The sequence below is a fragment of the Anas acuta genome, chromosome 1, assembly GCF_963932015.1.
Source record: "Anas acuta chromosome 1, bAnaAcu1.1, whole genome shotgun sequence".
NCBI lineage: Eukaryota > Metazoa > Chordata > Aves > Anseriformes > Anatidae > Anas > Anas acuta.
In genome coordinates this window covers 68,840,684-68,862,895 of record NC_088979.1, presented here as the reverse complement: position 1 = coordinate 68,862,895, position 22,212 = coordinate 68,840,684, and positions in this window count along the sequence as shown.

The window sequence follows — 22,212 nt, the reverse complement described above, 5'->3', positions numbered from 1 at the left end:
CTGGCCAGACAAGTGTCTGGCCAGCTCAGAGTGGACATAGGCATACAAACATGTGTCTGTCTACCCCATCCACATATTTTCGTCCCTCCATAAATGCAAAAAAAAGCACACAGCAACATAGAGCCATCAAAGTAAAACACACTGCTAGAAATCATGATTAAATGGAAATGATGTACTGAGTATGATTCACTCCACAGAAGTCTCTCTCAAGGCCAGCTGCATGCACAGTATATTGAGGAGTTGTGCTTTTGTCTAGATAAGTAACAAAAATATTCAGTTAAAGTTATACAACAGTGGCAACATTAGCCCATTGTTGTTTTGTACATATAAACCAAAATCAAAACAAGTATGTCACTGGGCAGTTTAGTCCAATGCAAAGACTGGACGTGTTGAAAGAGAAAAGCCTGACTAAATTATTAGTTATTCATGGACCACAAGGACAGGAAAAAAGTGTGCACCTTTCCTTCCCCCACTTGCCAAACAAAAGAAACTTACTCAAAGTTTGAATAATTGCACGTAAGATAAAGGGGAAAAATGCAAAACATTAATGAAGAATAACATGTAAGAATTTCTGAAGGTGAATTATCTGAGGAGAAAAAAATGCAAGGAAAACATAATCCTATTGCTCAATAGAAGTGGAAAGTTCTATAGCAGATGACTAGTAAAACAATTAATAAGAAGGTCAGTGTTTGCTGTCATTTTGCCACACTTCACTAAACAGGTCAATCGTAATCAGGTGGGTAGCTTTAAAAAAACAAGTTAGCGAATATCAAAATCTGTCCTACATTATCTGAGTGACTGAAGGACTTTCAAAACTGCAAGTAGTTACTTTTGAAAATGTGAAGGAGATAGCATTGAATTAAATATCCATGACTGGAAAAAGACAATGAAAATGCCTGTGTCCTTAAAATGAGAAGGCAAAAGAAAAGGAAAAAAAAAAATAGAAAAGAAAAAAAAAAAAGAAAGAAAAGGATGACAAATAGCATGCTTAGATACTCTAAATTTCTGGAAAATAAATTAATTATAAAAAATATAATAAAGCAAATCTTGTTTAAACACACATAAAAATAACTCTTCAAAATTATAATTTGTCAAATGTATCAAACCAATCTAATGCAGTGAAGTAAGAAGCCCTATGTTACAAAGGTTCTTATATCTATCTCACTTTATCATTTGGAATGCAAGCTATGAAAATATTCAACAGAAAGGGTAGACTGAGGAAGATAACACCAGACCTCCAGATATTCAAGGCCAGTTGAAGAAATGGTGCATCTCAGGATTCACTTCCATGAGAACGAGAACCAAGTGAGACCTGCAGGCGGGAACTGTGGGTTTTGCAAAAAGCAGGCTAGAGAACATCTGTTGAGACAGCAGCTCAGTGAATGAAGGTGTGTCCCTGGATGTATAAACACCTCTATCATGTATTTGGGACTTGCAGTAATTCTTCTTCTTTGATCCTAGTAACATGTGAGCAGAACTCTGAGCAGTGTTTATTACATAACATAAATTCAACAAATAAATAAATAAATGCATACCTGGAGAAAATCAGATGGCAAATATGGTTTAGAAAATATTATGAATAAGGAAAAGTTAAAGGTTTGGAGTTCTTTGGTTCAGAAAGGAAATAGCTTAATACAGTGATGAGATGACATTTCAAAAAGTTAGCTATAGAGACCAAAGGAATAAAGTCTTTATATTTTCTGTGAAAAGGACAAAATGTCACTGAAAGTCTTTAAGTATTTGACAGGACTGACATAAGTATAGTTGAACCTGCCTTGGGGAGGGACAGGGGATGGATGATCTAAGTGCTTTCCAGTCCTGTGGTTTGTGAACTGTAGCCCAATATCTATATTAAGTAAAGCTGAGATATTAATTTATTATTGATGGCGCAATTTTTAAGTGGTTTTATTTAAAAGAAGGATTTTTGAGATAAATAATCCATAACATTCATACCTTTTTTGAGCTGACTTGGAGAATAACTATATAAATTGAGTAAGTCATCATTTCCCTGTCTGATCTCAGCTGGACATGACCAGAATCAATGCAAGAACCTGAGTCAGATCTTTAGAAAGGCTTCAATTATTTTGGATTGATTTCATTTTAAGGCGTTACAGTCACACTGTGATTAATGACTCTAGTAATGGTACAGTTTTTCACTGGAGCTGTCACAGGCAGTCCATTTTTAAAGAGATCTTTTGGGCTTTATTCCAAAGAACAAATGGGCAGCACTGACCCACCAAGAAAGCAATTAGTTATAGCTGTTAGTATTTCCACATGTATTTGCCCACCAAAGCTTCCCACTGACACACATTGGTGTCGCCAGCCATTTCAGGTTCTTGTGCCTAGATTCTTACCATTACACACCACATCATGCTTTGCTGGAGCATCCCAGCAAGAGTGTTCAAAATCTCTGTGTTTTCTGAGTCAAAGCATGAACTTGCATCCATGGAGATTCTATGTTTAGACACTGAATATTAGGATGAGGTCTTTTCCAGATGCTTCTGCTTCAGGAGCATCATACTTTGCAGCAGGTATGCAATATTCACTTTGTCATGAAGAACAAGAGGTACCTGCAATCCCATTGCTTCATGTACTCACAGGAATGTGAATTCCATTCACCAAATCACAAAGCAAGCTTTTGGTTGGTGTTGAACTAAATTTGAAGTCTTCCAGGACTTAGAGGAGGGAAATGTTTATTTTATCTATCTGCTGGTTTATCAGCTAGGTATTTTGTTTTTCAGCTGCTTGTTTGCATGGACATGGTGTGTCTTGTGGGTAGGCTATCCCTGACTGAAGCCGTGCTCTGGCCATTCCCCAGAAAGTTCAGTCCTGTGGCAGCAGAGGCTGGGGAAGGCTTAAAAATATTAAAAAAATGTCCAGGAGCTGTGACTGTGCTTGGCTTTCAAAAGCCTTGTGTATTAAACTGTTGGCCAGCATCTGCCTTCTGGCAGCTCCGTACATACCAAACAGCAGTAACTGAAGAATTTGCTGCATAAGATAACTGCCAAGTGATGGGTTGAGATGCTTAGTGATGCTTTAAACCCGTAATGGCTTGTTCCATTGGTGAAGCAGGGAATTTGAATCCTTGAGCATTCCCGGTGTCTCACTGAAATCAGTTGTGCATCACCACTGCTGGAGACAGGGTGCTCTGCAGCCTCTGGAGGGCTCAGTCTCGGATTGTTCATTTGCTGTGTTACTGGTGGCTGCTCTACCTGAGTCTGCCATGCCCTCCCACTCTGCTCACAGATTTGTGGGAGAAGCAGAGAGCAGCAGAGCAGTACATGTTAATTTACTCATGGCTTCTAAACATTCAGGAAAGCCTATGTTAGGAAAGAGATTTGACCTACATCTTTGCTCTTTCAATATTGAGTTAGCATGAGTGGGGTTTCATCTGCTGAACTCTTGACTTCTGAAAATGTAACTAGTTGTCTAGACTCAATTTATTGTAAGAAAAAAGAGAAAAAGAGTGTTTCAACATGGCATTTGTTCTTACTTATTTTGGATGCCTGCTCTGAGGTTGCAGTGATTCTCTCTGTAAAGGTTAATATTGTGGGAACCCCAAAGACTGCCGTTGTTGGATAAAATGCTTGAGGTGTATATGCAGCACCTGTTCATTTACGCCTTTTTACTTTTTTTTTTTCCTTTCCTTTCCTTTCCTTTCCTTTCCTTTCCTTTCCTTTCCTTTCCTTTCCTTTCCTTTCCTTTCCTTTCCTTTCCTTTCCTTTCCTTTCCTTTCCTTTCCTTTCCTTTCCTTTCCTTTCCTTTCCTTTCCTTTCCTTTCCTTTCCTTTCCTTTCCTTTCCTTTCCTTTCCTTTCCTTTCCTTTCCTTTCCTTTCCTTTCCTTTCCTTTCCTTTCCTTTCCTTTCCTTTCCTTTCCTTTTCATCACAGCGTTCACCTTCACAGGTGACTTTTTCCACCTTTTCTCTTTCTTTCTTCTGGTTCTTTAATATGTCTCCTTTTCTAAGAAGGCCAGCTGCATCCCAGGCTGCATCAACGGAGGAGTGGTCAGCAGGTTGAGGGAGGTGATTGCGCCCCTATGCTCTGCTCTTGTGAGGTTGCACCTGGAGTACTGTGAACAGGTTTGGGGCCCCCGGCACAAGAAGGGCATGGAGCTGTTAGAACAGGTCCAGAGGAGGGCTAAGAAGATTATCAAGGGGCTGGAGCACCTCTCCTATGAAGAAAGGGTGAGAGAGCTGGGGCTGTTCACTCTGGAGAAGAGAAGGCTCTGAGTTGACCACATTGAAGCTTTTCAGTACTTAAAGGGGGCTTACAAAAAAGATGGAGAGACACTCTTTGCTCAATCATATAATGACAGGACCAGGGGGAATGGTTTCAAACTAAAAGAGGAAAGATTTAGATTAGAGATTAAGAGGAAATTCTTCACTCAGAGGGTGGTGAGGCCCTGGAACAGGTTGCCCAGAGAAGTTGTGGATGCCTCATCCCTGGAGGTGTTCAAGACCAGGTTAGATGAGGCTCTGGTTAACCTGATCTAGTGGGTGGCATCCATACCTATGGTGGGGGACTTGAACTAGATGGTCTTTAACGTGGCTTCCAACCCAAGCCATTCTATGATTCTAGGTGTCTTCCCAAGATCTGCATTATCCTGAAATATCAGCTTGGTAAATGCTGTGTGATAGCAGAATTGGCATCCCAGATGAATCATATTTGACATACATTAAAATTATGCAGAAACATGTAATAAAATTATGACTAATACAGGAATGACACACTGTCTGACAAGTTAGGCAAACATAAGTCACTACCCTTAAATGGAGATGCCAGAATCAGCTGAAAAGCAGTTAACTTTTTCAACCTGGAATAACACAACCTGTGTTTATTGATCTCTGTCTTTGTGCACATAAGAAGAAAGATTGATCTGAGATGTCTAAGCTCCTCTGTGAATGGTCTCTATTTAAAACTTTTAAAGGCACAAAAATCCATCTCAGTGTTTTACATCAAAGTGGATATAACACAAAGTGGGTATGACTGGCCTGGGATGGATTCATGTGAAGTGAGTAGTGCAGGTGCTGTCTGCAGCACAGGCTCCACTGCCTCTAGGTACCCAGGGTCCCACTGGCCCCTGCCAGGCAGAGAGAGAGCCTCAAGCTTTAATATATAAGGCTGGAGAAATATAAACTTATGGGCACTGCAATAGCATGGCCACAGTGGTGTGGTGCTATTCTAATTAGCCTCATCTGAATTAATTAACAAACGTGTAAACTGAACTCAGTCAGGCGGTGCTTTTGCCTCCAGTTCTGGAAGAAGCTCATTCAGAGCCTGTTCGGGGTCTGTGCACTGAGCACCACTGCACCTTCTAGCAACACCCTTCAAAAGGCAGTGACCTAATGCCACTTTGATGCCAGCAGAGGCTCAGGGAGCCATCAGGACTCAGAGGGCATGGTCCAGCAAAGAGGCAAGGTCACAAGCAGTGGTGCTGTGAAGGTTGTCTGTGCATTGGGGCAGGTCAGGGAGAGTGAACTGGCACTGGCACAATGACAACGGTGGCATCAGAGCAGGGACTGGGGAGCTGCCTGCAGCACTGACTGCCCCTAGCAGTGGGCTTCCAAGCAGCAGGCTTCTCAGGAGACAAAAGCTGTGCCTTCACCGCAAATACATGCTGCAGCTTTGCGGTCCCCTCTTATGCCATGTGTTGACCTTGCTTGTCTCCAAAGAAGGTAGGAATAACAGCAGCAACAGAAGCCCTGCTCTATCTCGACTATTTTTTCCCCTTGAAAGAAAGGAATTAGTCTTTTCAATACAGTATAAACTACAGTCATACAGGAGCTTTTCTTATAAAACTTCTCATTGAAAAAGAAAAGGATTGAGGACATCATTAAAGTAAAAGCTTCCTTAATACCTTATATCAACATGGCCTTTACTGCTTTAATTTTCTTCCTTTCCTGCATTATTAATAGGTCTTATCAAGATTTTTAATTTTAACCATTACTGTGGAACAAAGCAACCCAAAATCACTGTTCAAATCCCTGAACTTTTTAACCCGTTTGTTGCTGTATCTGGTTGTCATGTTAACTCTGTTGTGACACTGGTCCCACTGGTTCTGATAAAAATAAAACACTGTAGCACAAACAATTCCAGCTTCTGGATCTGAATCTGCACCTGCAGCTCTCATGGGACTCTGTGGCTATGCACAACACTGCTCATTGTAGCTGAGGAGCGACCAGAACCAACACAGGAGGAAGATTTTCCCAGTGTTACTTGATGTATCTGTTAAAGAAACAAAGACAGATTTACACAGTTCTCCTAAGCTAGTTCAGAGTCTTAATTCCAGATCACGATGTCTACATATGTGCTGTTCCAAGGATGTTCAGATGTTCCAAGGAATGTTAAAATGAATACATGCAATAATATGTATTTAAAAAATTTCTGGAACTTTTGTTTCTTTTCCTGAGTTTTTCATATTTTGTATTTGAAAACCCTTCTGAATTTAAAATTTGTGTAACTTTTTGAATCAGTGCTAAAAGATAGTTTCATTAGCAGGTAACATCTGATGTGCTCTGGACCAAATATTTTTGAGGTGACTGAATTGTTCCTGGTTAAAACATGAGGGAAGACAACTTTGGGTCCAATTTTATGAGTTCAGAGAGCATTTATTCAGCCATTTGAACAGTTATAAGCTGGGATACTTCAGTTATCACCAAATTTGCAATGTGATAGCCAAAGCATCACAAGGGTGACTTTTTTGTTTGTTTGTTTTTTCCTACCATAGGACAAAATATGAAGTTTCTTTGGTCAGTAATTTTAATTTTCATCTTTATTTTCTGAAAATCAATGCTCATACCACCCCCCCAGGGGGCATGTTTTCACAGGGCAAGGACAGATGATATTTTTAATGGGATCTGTGCAGCAAGTGTGGCAGAGCTTATTATTATTCTCTCATAGGGTGCATTGAAAAGTAACACTTAATAAAAAGGACCACAGGAAGCCAACATCAAGTGGTACCTTTTATTAAATACAAAGCATCTGTGGCTTACACATTTTGGGGGAAAGTGAAGCTTAGTCTTATCTTTTGTCTATTCTTTTAAATGCATCAGGAAAGAAATTACAAAACTGTTTAGGGCCCTAAACACAGGCAAGCACTCAGATTCATCATAAGCACTGGAGCATTGCCGTGCAGCCCTCAGCGGAACCTAACATTCAGGTACCAGATTTTCTAGAAGCAGCCACATCCAGCTAGTGTACCCCAGAACCCCTCCCCCTTTGCCCTACACACCCACACCCAAGAAGGGGACAGTGTGTGACTGAATAAAGCAGCCCTGTCTGGAGTTATAGGTACTTTCTGTAGGGACTCTAGGATTTTATTTTATTTTATTTTTTAAATTGGAATCCACAGTCCTGCTGCTATCTAACATGTAAACCAAGATTATTATTTTTAAAATAAAAAATTATTAAGTGTCTTTGTTCCAGCTCCAGATAACTAAAAATGTAGGTGAATTTACAAGTCCATGCTCTGCATAAGGTGTTTCAACTCTGAGAATAGCACATACAGAGAACTGTTCAGTTTAACAAATGTAATATCAACTTTAGAGTGGTTTGAACAGGTCTCTGTACTTCAGTGAAGTGAGATTTACTTCCTAGATCAAATCAAATGCTTACTTGTGGGTGTCCAGCACCTTGTCAGTTGCTCTGAGGCACCTGGCTTGTTTTCCAGATGCCCTACCAGGGGTTCTGCCCATGTCTTGCAGGAGTCTCAGGTACTCACTCCATAGTACCAAATGTATGTATACCAAATGTGGGCAAATGACTCAAACTCTTCATTGTCTGTCATGGAAACTTAAACAGTCAGGGTGTAACTCAGTTGACTAACTCTAGCCAGTCATAGAACACCTTTTTAGGAACTATGGGAAATCTCTCTGGGCCTCCAGAAGTTGTCACAAAGGCACCAGTCCTCTGTCACATCCATGCATACAGATCATAAAATCACGGAAAGGGACTTTAAAGGGAAATTGGAAGGGACTTTAAATATCATCTAGTTCCAACCCCCCACCATAGGCAGGGATACCACCCACTAGAGCATCAGAGACCAGAAGGTTAACTTCAGCTCTCAGAGCTGTAATTTCATTGTCTTGACAGGCTTGGCTGGAGAAAACAAAACAAAACAAAAAAGGTCACTGAAAGCATCTGGGGAACTTTTTGATACTTCATTTTCAAAATGAAGGCTAAGCTGCAATGCAATCAGGTCATCCCAGAGGTGAGATATGCAGCTGAGAGTTACTACAAGCTGTGCTGTTTCAGTTGATTGCAAGACAAATCAGGACATTTTAGTAACTCACAACTGTTTTCAGGAGTTTCAGAAATTTTGTGAAGAAAAAAACTTCTGCTTGGAACCACTAGCTCCATGACCCTGAAATACTTCATTCAAAGCTTCTTGGAGTCAGCACAGTTCCTCTCTAGCCAAAATAGGTTTGTGCCTATCACTGAGCTTTAGATTCCGTGAGCATCAGGTCAGAGTCTTGGCATCACACCAACTGATCTGCTGTGGACAGGAGAAAGAATAGTGAACCCCCTGCAACAGCTCTCATAAATCAATGTTGCAGCTATTTTTAGTTAAACTGTCAAGGATGTTGCTTTCGCAGAACCGTTGCTGGCTCTGGGGAATTTCTGCTTCACAGTAAATTTTTATAAAAGTGGGTTTTAATCTGCTTTGAATTAAGATCATATGTCAAAAAAAATCCTTTTACACTGAAACTTCTGTTTTATTGGCTACAGTGAGACAGGAAATCATACTGGAAAAGGGTGGTCAGAGTATAGCTGAAACTAAAGATGTCTCTGCTTTTACCATGCCATGTCTGCAATTGCCAAGCACTTAGAACCAGTACACATTCACTCATTGATACTGGATTAAACCCTCCTGTTCATTTTATTAAATTACCCAGAATCAGCCTAAGGTATATGAAAGTAATTGTTTCAGTCTCAATGGCTCATCTAAATCCACATATTGAAGGAAAAAGGCAAAATATTCTTTCCATGAATTTCATTAGAAGTAATAAATAAACAGGAATCAATTCAACAAAGACACGATAGTTAGCTAATCCTACTACAAATTCTTCCAAATCAGTTAGGAGTAGATCTGTGCAAATATCAAATTATGGTTGAAATAATATCATGTAACAATTTGTCAGTATCACTAGCAGTAAATCCTCAGATTAGTCAAAACCATCAAATGAACACTGCAAATAATCACTTCTAAATCCTAAAGCAAGAAGGTCAAGGAGGAAACCATTCATTTAGTTCCAAAACACAATTGACATACAGCCATGGCATAAATCCTTAGTTGGGTAAATATTTTAGCATAAAAAGCAAGTGAGCATATATCTACATTACAATCTCAGAAGCCAATTAATATGTTCTTTTGGAAGTTCACCATCTAGTACAAATGTTAATCAGCATGCTCTCTCCCAGGGAATATAAATATTACAAAGGTATGTTGATGAGCAAGTGTATCAGCAGTTCTCTCACTGATCTACTACTGACAAAAACCTAGGAAAATCACAATGTTTCATTGGAAAGGAATACATTTTACTTTACTGCAGATATATTCTCTGGTGCTTTCCTGTGCAGCTATAATTCAGACTTAGACAAGGCTACAAGGATTCCAAAGATTGCACACACACACACACCTTGCCACCCACCAATGGAGTTCAATGGTTACATGGATAACATAAAAGATATTCAAACATTTCAGCTCTTGTAGTCTGTGGACCTACTTGGAATGGGGAACTTCCACTGCAGTTAGATGTATTTCTGATGTTTGTTTTCTGCACTGCAAGGTGTCTCTAGATCTTTCCCTCATTTCAGACTGAAGAACGAGGGTTGTCATTTCTCCCGGGGATTTTGGAAGGGAAGGTTTAAAGTGATGGTGCCTGGACATACATGCAGGCCTCAGAGGGGCTTATGGTGGATGGATCATCCCTACCTCATCTTACCCCACTAACTTCCTTGGTCATCAGTCAAACAGGGATGTCATATAACAGAGAGCAGGATCTGATGTCAATATAGTGACCACATGCAATTTGTGGCTAATTACAGAGTCACTTTTGAAACCATCCATCTTTCACATCTCCTAATTTTGACTTTCATCCACAAATGAAAAAAAAAACATCAGGTGAATCTTTGAGAATGAATCTAAGATTTGGATTTGAAGTTTCACTTCTTCAGCTTCTGGGACTGGTGACAAAACAACACTTCACCTGGTTGTCCAAAACAGCACTTAAACAGCCACTCCAGAGAGCAGTCCAATAAACACATTTGTTCCCTTCACCTCTGTCAAACTTCTGTGCACACCTCAGAGTAAATCTGAATATATTTAATGACAGCTGTCAAATCAGTTCATTCATAAGGGAGAATTAGGGTAGTCTGGCTTCTTGTTTGAAGGCTAAGAAAACATCTTTTTTTGTTGAAGGTCACTACATTTTCTGTATTCTAGAATAACAGCAAAGTTTTTAAATGGTAATTAAACTAAAGCCATTAACATTTATTTAAGTCTGAATTTGTATAAGGACAATATTTTACATTTATTCTGAATAGTTTATTACACATTACATTTATTTCTTTTACCTCTTTCTTTACCTCTTTCTCTCTCTCTCTCCTTTTTTTTTTTTTTTTTCTTTCTACATTTTTTTAATGTCTTAAAGGAAGAAATTTTAGGTATTCAGATTATCTGCCTAGATCCTGCTTCCATATGAAATCCATAGCCCTGATGTTGAGCTACTGGGGCCTGCAGAAAAATTACAGTTTTATAGATGAGTGCTGCTAACAGAGGTGAAGTAAAATGAATTACACAAAAATGTGCCTAGTAGACCCAATTCTCATATCTAAGCTCTGGAGAGGAGCTAAGATTTCTGATCTATTCTGGGCTTTAGAACTTACCACTAGGTATTTCCCTGCTTACCACAAAAAATTTGGAGCACCTCTAATTTGCAGTGTTCTCCATGCTGTCACTAGGATCTCTAGATGCTTTGCATTACAGCTCAGACTCGGGTACATGTACCTGAAAATATAAACTTGGTAACTTACAGGAACAAAAGTCTTCTAGTAGATCTGGCCCAAGGTGACTATCAGTTGGAATGAAAAGTTTACCAAAACATAGACATTGAGAACACCATAGAAAGCAATGTGAGCAATTCTGTTGTGTTCAAACACTTGTATGTACATATATTTTAAATAAGAAATAATTTTAAAGAAACTTAGTCAAAATTAAAGTGATTTTTTCTCTCTGTAGCACTGCAGACAAGTTTTCCCTCATCAAGACTTCAGCTGAAAGTGCCAAGACTCACAGTTCTTGACAGAAATTACTCTAACTGAAAACCGAATGAATGGCTTTGGGTGCAAAATTGATACTGTAGTGCAGTCCAGACAGGAGAGAGCTGTATGTTCAATGGGTCCCATCTTTGTGAATAATACAGACAAAGGAAAAAAAATAGTGTTGTCACATCAACTTAGATGAATGACAGAACATTAGGTCACACTGTCCAGATGTTCGTTTAATCTCATCTGATAGTTTGTTCATGACTTTTTGAAAAGAACCAGTAGGCAAAGAAAAAGATATATCATTTATCTGAAAGGTTAAGATGTATCTTAACTATGAACTGCTGTACTTATCTAGAAAAGATTTCTGGTGGAAAATGACAAGAAAAAGAAACAGTCCTACTGATATTAGGCAGACCTTTCAGACTGTAAACATTTTTAAGTCTAGATGGACCTTCATTTGAGGCCTGCCTGTTAGTACTTATCCAGTCACAACTATCACTCCTCAATGCCAGAGTATTATTCTCAAATTGCAGTGATCTGAAACAGAATAGAGAAGGACAGATACCGCTGCAAAACTGACAAGCAAAGTGGAAAAGCTTTGCTGAAGATCATACTCTTCCTCGTCATGTGAGCTGGAGCACATACTAGCACAGATGGACAGAGAGGCAACCACAATGCCTCCAGCTTCCCCAGAAAATGATCTTCAGCTATTAAGTGTTGCATAACAGTTCATAGTTTTTGGCTGAGAGAGTGGTGCATCAAGACCTGACAAAAAATGATACTAGAGTTTCTTCAGGTTACATCTCCACTATACTCACAGTGCCATGATGTGTCACCAAGGCGAAGCCCCAGCTCAGTGGGATCCCCACTTTTATGGAACCCCAGAGGAGCTGCAGAGCCAATGGCAGATATAGTGACTGAGGTACTATTTCTCACTCTTCAGCCAAACTGGGCCACATCCAGAAAATGTTCCAGATGTTTGGATTGCGCTGGTGGTGTATATCATTCTGGGTGATATTTAATGCTTGGGAGGAAAATGTCCTAAAGGCTAACGTCCATCTAATCTCTCTCTTGCCATAGTGTGACAGAGATTAAGTAGTAATGCAGCTACCAGCTGAGCCTGGTAATCTGAATTTAGATTACCATGCACTCTAAAATAAACATTTTTTCCAACTATATGGCAAAACAGTTTACATTTGTCATATCAAACTGGGAGACTGGTGAAACCTGCTAGCACAACAATGATCCCAGGTATGGTCTGAATAGAAAGCATGATTTCTGAGCAGTTCTACTGCAACGTTTAATGAACAGTTTGTCCTGGGATTTAAAATGTTATTAATTAAGGTTCACAATTGCCCATAAGTACTGACTGTCTTATTATAACCAATACCTGTAAATGGTATCATTGCTAATTGTCATGTTCCGTGTAATACTGAGTCATAATATTTAGGAATATAAATGAAACTAAATAGTGTAACCCTTTTCTTGGGTTAGAAAGAAAAAACAATTATTACATCAATGACAGCAAAAAGAAAAGATTGCCAGTTAAGGTGGTTTTGAAACTATTGTTACCACAAGACAAGATATTATAATATGGAGCCATGAATAGCTACTGGAAGCTTCCATCAAGATTCCAGTCAACTTTATAGAAACCCTGAGACACAGTTTTCTGCAGAAAGATAGGTAGAAAATATTCAGTTGGTATTGCTCAGTCATTTTAAGCCACAGTTCTCTTACAACAGTATTTAGCTCTCAGCTACACAATATAAGGCAGCCTCTAGCCTTTAAATTGTCTTTAAGTGAGTTTCCTGTGGAGATAAAACAGAAAAGAAGCTATAAAATCCAATCTCGGTAATGGATTGCTAGACTAGTGGTTCCCCAATGAATTTTGCAGCCACCGTGATGCTGGCTATCATTTGGACAGTTACTGTCTGATTGCTATTTAGGGGTATATATATTTTGTTACACCAGGAAATTGTTGCAGAAATTATTAACAAAAATAGATTAACATTTAACCTTTGAATTGAATTGGGAAACTATTTTAAAATTTAGGAACGTACCCTTAGTTGACATATGTCCCTCTGTATCTGTCAAAGACAAGAAAATATTTTACTATAGTTGAGGAAAGAGGTTTGGGCTAATATGTAATCTGAAATATTTATATTTTACCTGTGCTGTACAGGGATTCATATTAAAAAACATCAAGTGGCCAGGAGATACACACAAATTACTACTGGTCTGCAGACTTGGCTTCGTGCAGTTCCCATATCTCATAACTGTAATAGTAGTTGTGTGTTCCTCATACACTTTTAAAATAGTGACCATAGTAATCAGAAGCCATTACATGACTAAATTATTTCACTGGTCTAGGTGAAATACTAAAAAACAAACAAAAAAAACGAATGCATTTTTTTCTGTTTGCCTTGACTGGTACCCACACCAGAACTATTTGGGAGACACAGTGGAATCTCTAACACTGAGTAAGTGTCAGTGGAAGAGATAAGCGAACAAATCACAAAATTATTCTTTATAAATTGCACTGTCTTTTCTTGCAATTCACCCAACAGCTCTCTAAATGAAGAATATCTGAACTGGTGCACAACATTAAGCTTACAATTACTTCCATGTTACAGTACCAGGCTATTGTGGCACAATTTTCTGTAAAGGATTCCAGGTTAGGTGTAATGAAATACTGAGCGGTAAGCAATTCGGAGGAACAACGTTACATGAATAACTACTAATTATTGGGGAAGACTGAACACAGATTTTGTAAAGGGAAGTCCCATCTCACAGAATTGCTACATTACGGTGAAGGCATTACTGTAGACATGATAAGATCTGATTGCCAGGTATATTTGGTGTTCCGAAAGCAATTTGTCCAGGTTCCTCACCAATGATAGATTCTTTAAGGGCATAACAGGGGATGCATCTGCATTTGACTAAAGAGAAAAGGGAAATAAATGTTCAGGATTCAAGCTGAAGGAAATAACCAGTGAAGTTATCCAAGATAATAAAAATAAGGGTAAAGGTAAGGTGTAAAAAGAGTAAAGACTACAGAAGGTCCTAGTGACACAGAGTAGATGAAATAGCAGATGAAACTAAATAAACATAAACCACAGTCAAAGTTTTGGGATGGCTTCTGTGCAAGGAATAACTGAAATAGATACAGACTCTTCAGCCTTGAAAATAGACAACTGACAGGATACATATGATACAGCTCTAAAAAGTCTTCATGGATAAGGGGTGCAGGAAACAAATTCAATGTAAGAACTAAATGGCCTCCAAACAGGATAGCAGGAGGAAAATTCAAAACATTGAAAAAGAGGTGAATCTTCAGTTAATATATTGTTAAACTAAAGATGTTGTAGACATGCAAAGTGTTGTACATGTAGGTACTATCTTACAGGTTTTCAAAGAGTTACTAGATGAAGCAATGGGAGACAAACCCACAGAAAGGTTTGAAATGCAAAGAGACCACTTCTGCTTTGGAGTGTCATGATATGAGATGCCTTGTGGTATACTCAGCCAAGGTGTATTAACTCAGCCACCTTGTATTTGTATTTTTATTTTTTAAATCATTATTTTAAAGTAAAAATGCAGGATTGGGAAGAGGGAGTGAAGGGGCAGTATCAGGTCTGGAGTGGGAGCTCAGCTCTTTGCCCAGTCTGGCAGGGAGTTGCAGTAAATACTGGGAGTCCCCAGGGATTGGTTATTTCAGGAAGGAGAGGACCAGGCTGCTTCACACCATGGAGTGTGGAGCAGTAATGAATGATTTGGAGGTGTACATAATATCGACAAATCAAGATGCAGATAAGTAGCGACGGTGATGTATTAATATGTTAAAATAATTTCAGAATTGCAAGCTATTATACTGTTGTAACAACACTTGATGTATTAGCATTTTGTTGAGTTATGAATTTGTTTCCTATAAATCCAATATGTTTAAAATCCTTGTGTTTCTCAAACTGTTTTGCAATTAAGAACATGGTGCTGTTTCATGTCTAATCAGTGACGTAAACTAAAATGAATAAAGACATTTTCATTTGAAATTAACAGAAATTGAGATCCTTTAATGAATAAAATATAAACTGCAGCCCCTTCACACATAGCAATCACCTTCAAAAAGACCTTGGTAAAGGTATGGCAAAGGTTGAAGATGTTTACTATAGAATATTACTGTTTTATTATATTTTCCCAAATAGTTCTAGTCTTCAAGCAGAGACAAGATATATAATGTCTTGGTTGCCTCTCTTTCTAAAAAAAAAAAGACTGATCTGGAAAGTATATACTCTAGATCCCTTTTCACCTATTTCTAGCTGGAAGATAGTGGACAGCAAAACTTTTCTGGATTATCTGTTAAACTCTTTTCTGGTCTCTTCCTTCAAGTCTGGTAGAAATACTCAGTAGCTGTTTTAAATATGTCTCCTTGCTTTAGCATACAGTCTTTTTTGGTGTTTATATCTGGTATATTTAATCTGCCTTACACTAATTCTCTCTCCTCATCACCAAAGGAGAGGTGCATCATTATGACTTTACCTAACAACCTCCTCTACCTGTTGAAATACACATAATATACTTTCATTGTTTATCATCTGATCCTTTTGCCTAACTATTCTCTGATCCTTTTGACCCAGTAATATTTAGATTTTTAAAAATCTGTCTTCCTCAGTCAGTGCTTTGACTGTAAATTCAACTAAAATTAGGACTCCAATCCTAATATGAAATGATGGCTCAACAAGAAGTAGAGGAAGTGCTAGAGTTACAAATAAACACAGCAGTATTTAATTCATCTACTAATCAGTTCCTTAGGATTTTGAAAGATCTAAAACAGTCTGGTACTGAGTGACAGATGTTCAACCACTGTATCCGGGCTCTGAAGACATTGCAGCTGCACCACAAAAAAAAAAAAAAAAAAAAAAAAAGTATGTGGGCTCTCCCCAGATGCAAATATGATGTAAATGCAAATTTATACAGTCAGAGGCTATGTGCAAACTTTCATGTGCAATCTTATTTGCTGCAATTCCAATCAATGTGATTCTGTTGGATGAAAATCATGAACAGTGGGGCCATTAATCAAATAGAAGAAAGGGTCACCAGCACATCTGACCTCCATAGTGCCAACGAATATGAAATGTGAAAGCAGTAATTCTGAATGCTGTAGGATTGCTGATTGCAGAGTCTTTATGCCTCATAGTGATCCTGAGATATGCCATTTATTCTGTCATATCTGATAAGTCCTCCGACACTTGTTTTTGAATTCCCTCCCTTCCCCCTTCTGACTTCTATCTGACCAGATCTCTTAGCAGAGAGTCTCATAACAAGCAGTGATTAAATTTTACATCTATAAAAAAATATCTGATTTTCCAGACACCTAGTTATTTAGACAGCTGGTGGCTTTTGTCAACTACATTGTGTAGATATGTGATCTGTGTCACTGCAATGAACTTTGTAACAGGACATGAAATATCTCAAGATGTGCAGATAAACCCTAGATTGGAAAGTACTTGAATTAAGACAGAATTAATAAAATGGGACTGAATGATTTGCTATTGACTGTTTTATTGATCATTTCTGCTCCAGTGATTTAACTATACAGTTCATTAGAAGCTAATTATTTTCTTGTAGCACTTAAAATGCTAATGAAATATGGAGTGCTTGCGAGCAAATTGCTTCCACACACTGAAGAGATAGCACAACTGACAGGCATCAGTCTGTCTAACTATCAGCTCCACAGAACATCAGGTGAACTTCACTAAAAGCTCATGTGAATATCTGTTTCCACCCTATAAAAAGTTTTATGTGAAGAAAATATTCTAGGTGTGACTGTTGTGCTCGAGACTGTCATGTAGAGTACCAATGACTTTCAAGTTGACCCTAATTTTGATTTTTGCCTTGATGTTCTTGTCTTTTCTGTTTTGTATCCTTCTAACATTGATGTTTCTGGGAGGCTTCCTAGAAAAGTACTCTTAAAAACAAAACAAGAAAAAAACAAAACAAAATAAACAAACAAAAAAACCACCTTCAAATACATCTGAAACTGAACAGTATTATAATTCTCATTTAACTAAAAATAGGTGAAACAGTGTATGCTCTTCGAGGTTATGTATGTTGTTTGTCTACATAATGCTCCAATGCTTGGACTTTTCACAGATTTTAAGGAACTGTCCAGGAGATTGTTTGCAGAAAATGAAATTTGCAGTAACGAGGCCAGTCAAAATCACTAACTGGGTAAAGCTTGGTTGTTTTCTTTCCAATAGCACTTGCTGTAACTATTAACCAAAATTGAGAAAGGTGTTGTATGTTACTGCAAGTATACGTAGTAGAGTGTACACTGACGGCCAGATTTCATGGTTACCTTATCTTCTTGGAAAGCTTCAGGAATAATAATGAAATAACCTCAGCATAAACAAGGAAGTATATTGTTTCCCAAGGGATTTGTTAATTTCATTTTCATAATATGAGATTTCTTAAAATGAAAATCTGACAGTCCTTCTGACCTTGACACAGTGATGAGCATTACCCTTCAGAAAGCAAAATTTCTTTGATATTTCTGTTTTGTCTAAGATTTCTGGCAATCAATACCTGCTGGGAAAAAAACTTATTCTGGATAGGAACCAACAGAAAGGATGTCTGTTTTGTTGTTGTTGTTGTTTGTTTGTTGTCTCCTAAGTAGAAGAAGTAGATTTGTGCATAGACTTACTTAACATGTCCAGTCTTCTGTGGCAGGAATAGAGTTAATATTGCAAGTAAGCTCCCCCAAGAAAGAAAGTCAATTAACTGAGAAAAAAAAACATTAACTGCATAATAACAAAAACATTGTTTTGAGCCTTTGGGGCTACGAAGTGACTGTTCTTAATCATTTAACCAAGAAACATCAGAAGAGAAGGCATAATATGTATTTAAAGAGAATAAAAATATCAGTGGACTGTTTTGGATCATCTGGGCCATCTTAGGTTCCACAGAGCACCTCTGGCACTTCATGCAGTCTTCCTCTACATGTGAGGGAGGTTGTACAGTATTACATAATTTCAGAAACACTTCAGTTTTCTCTTGCTAAGAGGAAACAAAACAAAACAAAAATCTAAGATTCCTGCAGTTGGTAAAAACAGGGGATAGTAGGTAGGTCTCATACAGTGATATCAGATACTTCTAGCAGCTTCAAACAACAGAGTCAAAACGGCAAAATCATATTATTCTACTCCAAGATCCATTTGACTGCCACAGCATCCTGAAAGTTATATCAGTCATGGCAATGGGCTCGTCAGTCTGCAGTTTTACTCATAGGGATTCTTTGATAAATTGGGAGGGACCTCATACTTCAAATTCATTTTTGTAGATAACACAGGTGCTTATTAGTGCAAGATATATGGTTCTGTATCTACCACACCTGCACAAAGCAGCCCTGCTGCAGGGAACGTGGGTCACAGGGGGGAACTGTACACACCTGGGCATTTCACAGAGCAAGTGAATGAAGTGGGCTTACTGTTTTGTCTCTCTTGATGTGTGCTGAGGAAGTTACGTCTTTGGATCTGTGATTTCCAACCAGGTAAACCTCTTTTTTTTTTTTTTTTTTTGTGGCACAGAGCATTCATACTGGAAGGAGGGGAGACATCATGCACTGCTTTTACCACATGCATGGCTAGAAAGAGGTGAGGGAAGCTGGAAAACTGGGTGAGAGAGATACTTGATTTAGGTAAATTATTTAATCAGTAGGAAGAGAGATACTGGAGACTTGTTTGTTTCTTTCCTGATTTCACCATTAGGAATGTTGTATTGTATTACAGAAAATGGCTTTCCTCTCTGATTCCATAGCCCCAGAAGATGCTAAGATATTATTTAAGATTGTGTATGATGCCTTCCTTAAACAGAGCAGGAAAAAAAATCATACAGATTGAACTGTATAAGAACTCAGATAATTCCTCTATGGCATTTCCAGCTGTGAAAGACAACATATGTCTCCTGTCCTGTTCATCTCTGGGAAACACAGGCTTCCTCCATTACCCATCTAAGTTTAGATCACTCGTGTATGCGTGGGTATTCACATGAAGGTTAACAACTCCTAAGGCTATTAAAAGTTAAAGAACAGATACCTTCTTTATAAATCCCTGTAAGATTGTTTTATATTAAACAATCGTAGGAAAAATTGTTTGTAGCTTGCAGCATCTATTTTGCTGGCAAAGGGATAAATGTTGTAATCAATATTGCAGATTTTTCCCAAGAATATACTCATTTCCATCATTAATGAGCTAGAAAGTTGAACTGCCTCAAGTTTCATTTGACTGGCAGCTTCAGTGACTTGGTCAAAAACAAAGTGATGTTAAGAAATTCTGGGAAAAAAAAAAAATCCTCTTTTTTTTTCTTCCTTCTTTTTTTTTTTTCTTTTTCTTTTTTCTTTCTCTTCTTTTCTTTGAATGTTCTGAATTTGCTGATGCTTTGAAGCCAAACTTACCTGCAGGAAAGGCTTGTTCTTTTCAGGAGTTTGTGCTAATCTTAAGCACAATTGTTACTGAACTGGGGACTTCTACAACTGCACATGCTTTGATAACAACCACAGAATAAAGTACACATGGTTTTTGATAGGTTCAGTGCTGAGTCAAAAAGGGGCTGAGAACTGTACAAATTTAATTTGGCTCCAGCCAGAGCCTGCTTGGTACCAGCTCGGTCCCCAGCCCAGGAATGCCTATCAGGCTCTAGTGACTCCATGCTCTTGGGCAGGGAAATTCTCTTCTGGGAACAGCTTCTCACATTTGGCATTTTAATGTCCAATGTTCATTACTGAAACATGTTTTGCAAATAATAACAATGACAGCAACTACAATAGTAGCAAGAAACAGGAAATAATAGCAAGAAACAGTGTTGTTACCACTGATTTTATCAAGCCCTTGGTTTTCTGTTCAGTCATATTCACAGACATAGCATGCATGCACTATTTTAACAGTTAATTAATTAACTCATTAATACCTCAGAGGGTTCCTGCTATTGTCATTTTATTCATAGGACCTCTCTGTTCACACCCTTTTTGGAATAAATGAGTTGCTCGTAGAAGTCAAACTGTGCTTTGTGGTATGCCTTTTATTTGTTCTTGAATAAATGTCAAGAGAGGCTTTCTTGGAAGCTTTATTGTGTTCCTTTGGCCCCTGGCAAAAAAGACAGACTGCTATAAACTTAGACTGTTATCATTGAAGTTGATTACACTGTGGAAATTTTAGCATCTGACCACATGCTAGTTATCCATATTTTGTACCACTTCAGTGTTACACACTTAGATGGTGACTTTCAGCAAAAAAAATAACTTCTCATGCATGTTCCAGGTAAGTAGGATTTACACTAAAAACGAACTTAGAATGGAGAATTTTGCTGAATACTACAACTATTTACAACAGGAGAAGCTCTGTCTTTCTACTCCTGATTTCCAAACACCTTTTTTTGCATTTCCATATTTGGAATCAAGAACTTGAACAGGGATGTACTTATGTAATGCAGCGCTTAGTGATACATCTGGCACAAATACTTCTTATTCATTAAAACAACGACTGTAAGTACTATTCATTCAAGAGCTGCAGTAATACAAACTCTGCTAAATATTTCAGATCCAAGTCCAACACAGAATGTAACAAAATAACTTGCACTATTGTAATTGGTCTTCTTACTAAATAATATATATATATATATTTGTGGATGTGAAAGCAGCAGGCTGTTAATCATACTGCTGTTGGCAAAGGATAATTTGCATTACTGAATTTGTTACATATTTGATGAAATGCCAGGATAAGATAGGTTGTATCTCTCACAAACAACAGAAGATAAAAATTATAAAGCTCTAGAGGCACATTAAGAAATACAAGCATTAGCTACTCGCTGTGGGCCAGATTTTTATAGGTGTATGTGATAAGTACTGAATACATAATTTCTGGATATGCTTTCATTTCAATGTCTTAGATCATAAGCAATATGGTTGGATTAAATCAGTATTTGCCACAGTATAACTAAAAATAGAACTTGGAATGAAACGTGAGAAAAAAAAATAAAAATTCTTATTTTCCTCAATAATATTACTGCCTTTTCTTGTTGTAACACGTCTTATCCTACACATTCATAATTAAAATGAAAGTCTCCCTTTTATCCTTTTATCATGTGTTATAGATTCCAGTGGATATGAAATCATTTTTTTTCTTCTTTCTTTCTTTGTTTTTCTTATGGAATAAGGAAGCACATAATAATGTACAGGTGTTCATAGTCATAATTTCTCTTGCCCCATAGAATGCTTTTTTCTTTCAGAGATGAGAAGAATTTTTTTTTTCTCCCCTCTGTAAAGGTGAGGAGGAATAAGGGATGGGGTGGGTGATGCTCTTTGTAGCAGAGGCAAATTCTGGAGCACTAGTGATATTTATGGCTCCAAATTGACAAGAGCTCACAGTGTCAGTTATAGATATTTAAATCCATGAGGTGTTATTAGATCACCTAGTCTGACTTCTGAATAACACCTGCATTACACTTCATCCATTTCCCTCTGTTCTGAAACTAATAGCTTGCATTTAGCAAAATCATCAAACCTTGATGTGAAGACTTCAAAAGATGTTTTTCTCCCAGTTACTAATCATATGTGCTTTCAAAAGTTTCTTCTGTATCTTGAAGCTCTGTGTGTGTCTTGAAGCATATAAACCTTGAAGCTCTACATGGTTATATAATTTGCACTGAGCCTTTCTGTTTTTACTTCTTTCTGTTCTTACTGCTTGGGATTTACCAATGTGTCAAGCAAAGGCTCTCCCTTCTGGGACAGGGACTAGGGATCGACTTCTACTCTAGATGGCCCTGCTTGGGCAGGGGTGGGACGAGATGATCTCCAGAGGTCCTTTCCAACCTCTGACATCTTATGGCTCAGTGAAACACCTCCATGTGTTAGGTAGTGGCAAGGGCAACCTGGGCAGGGTTTTCAGGAGCAC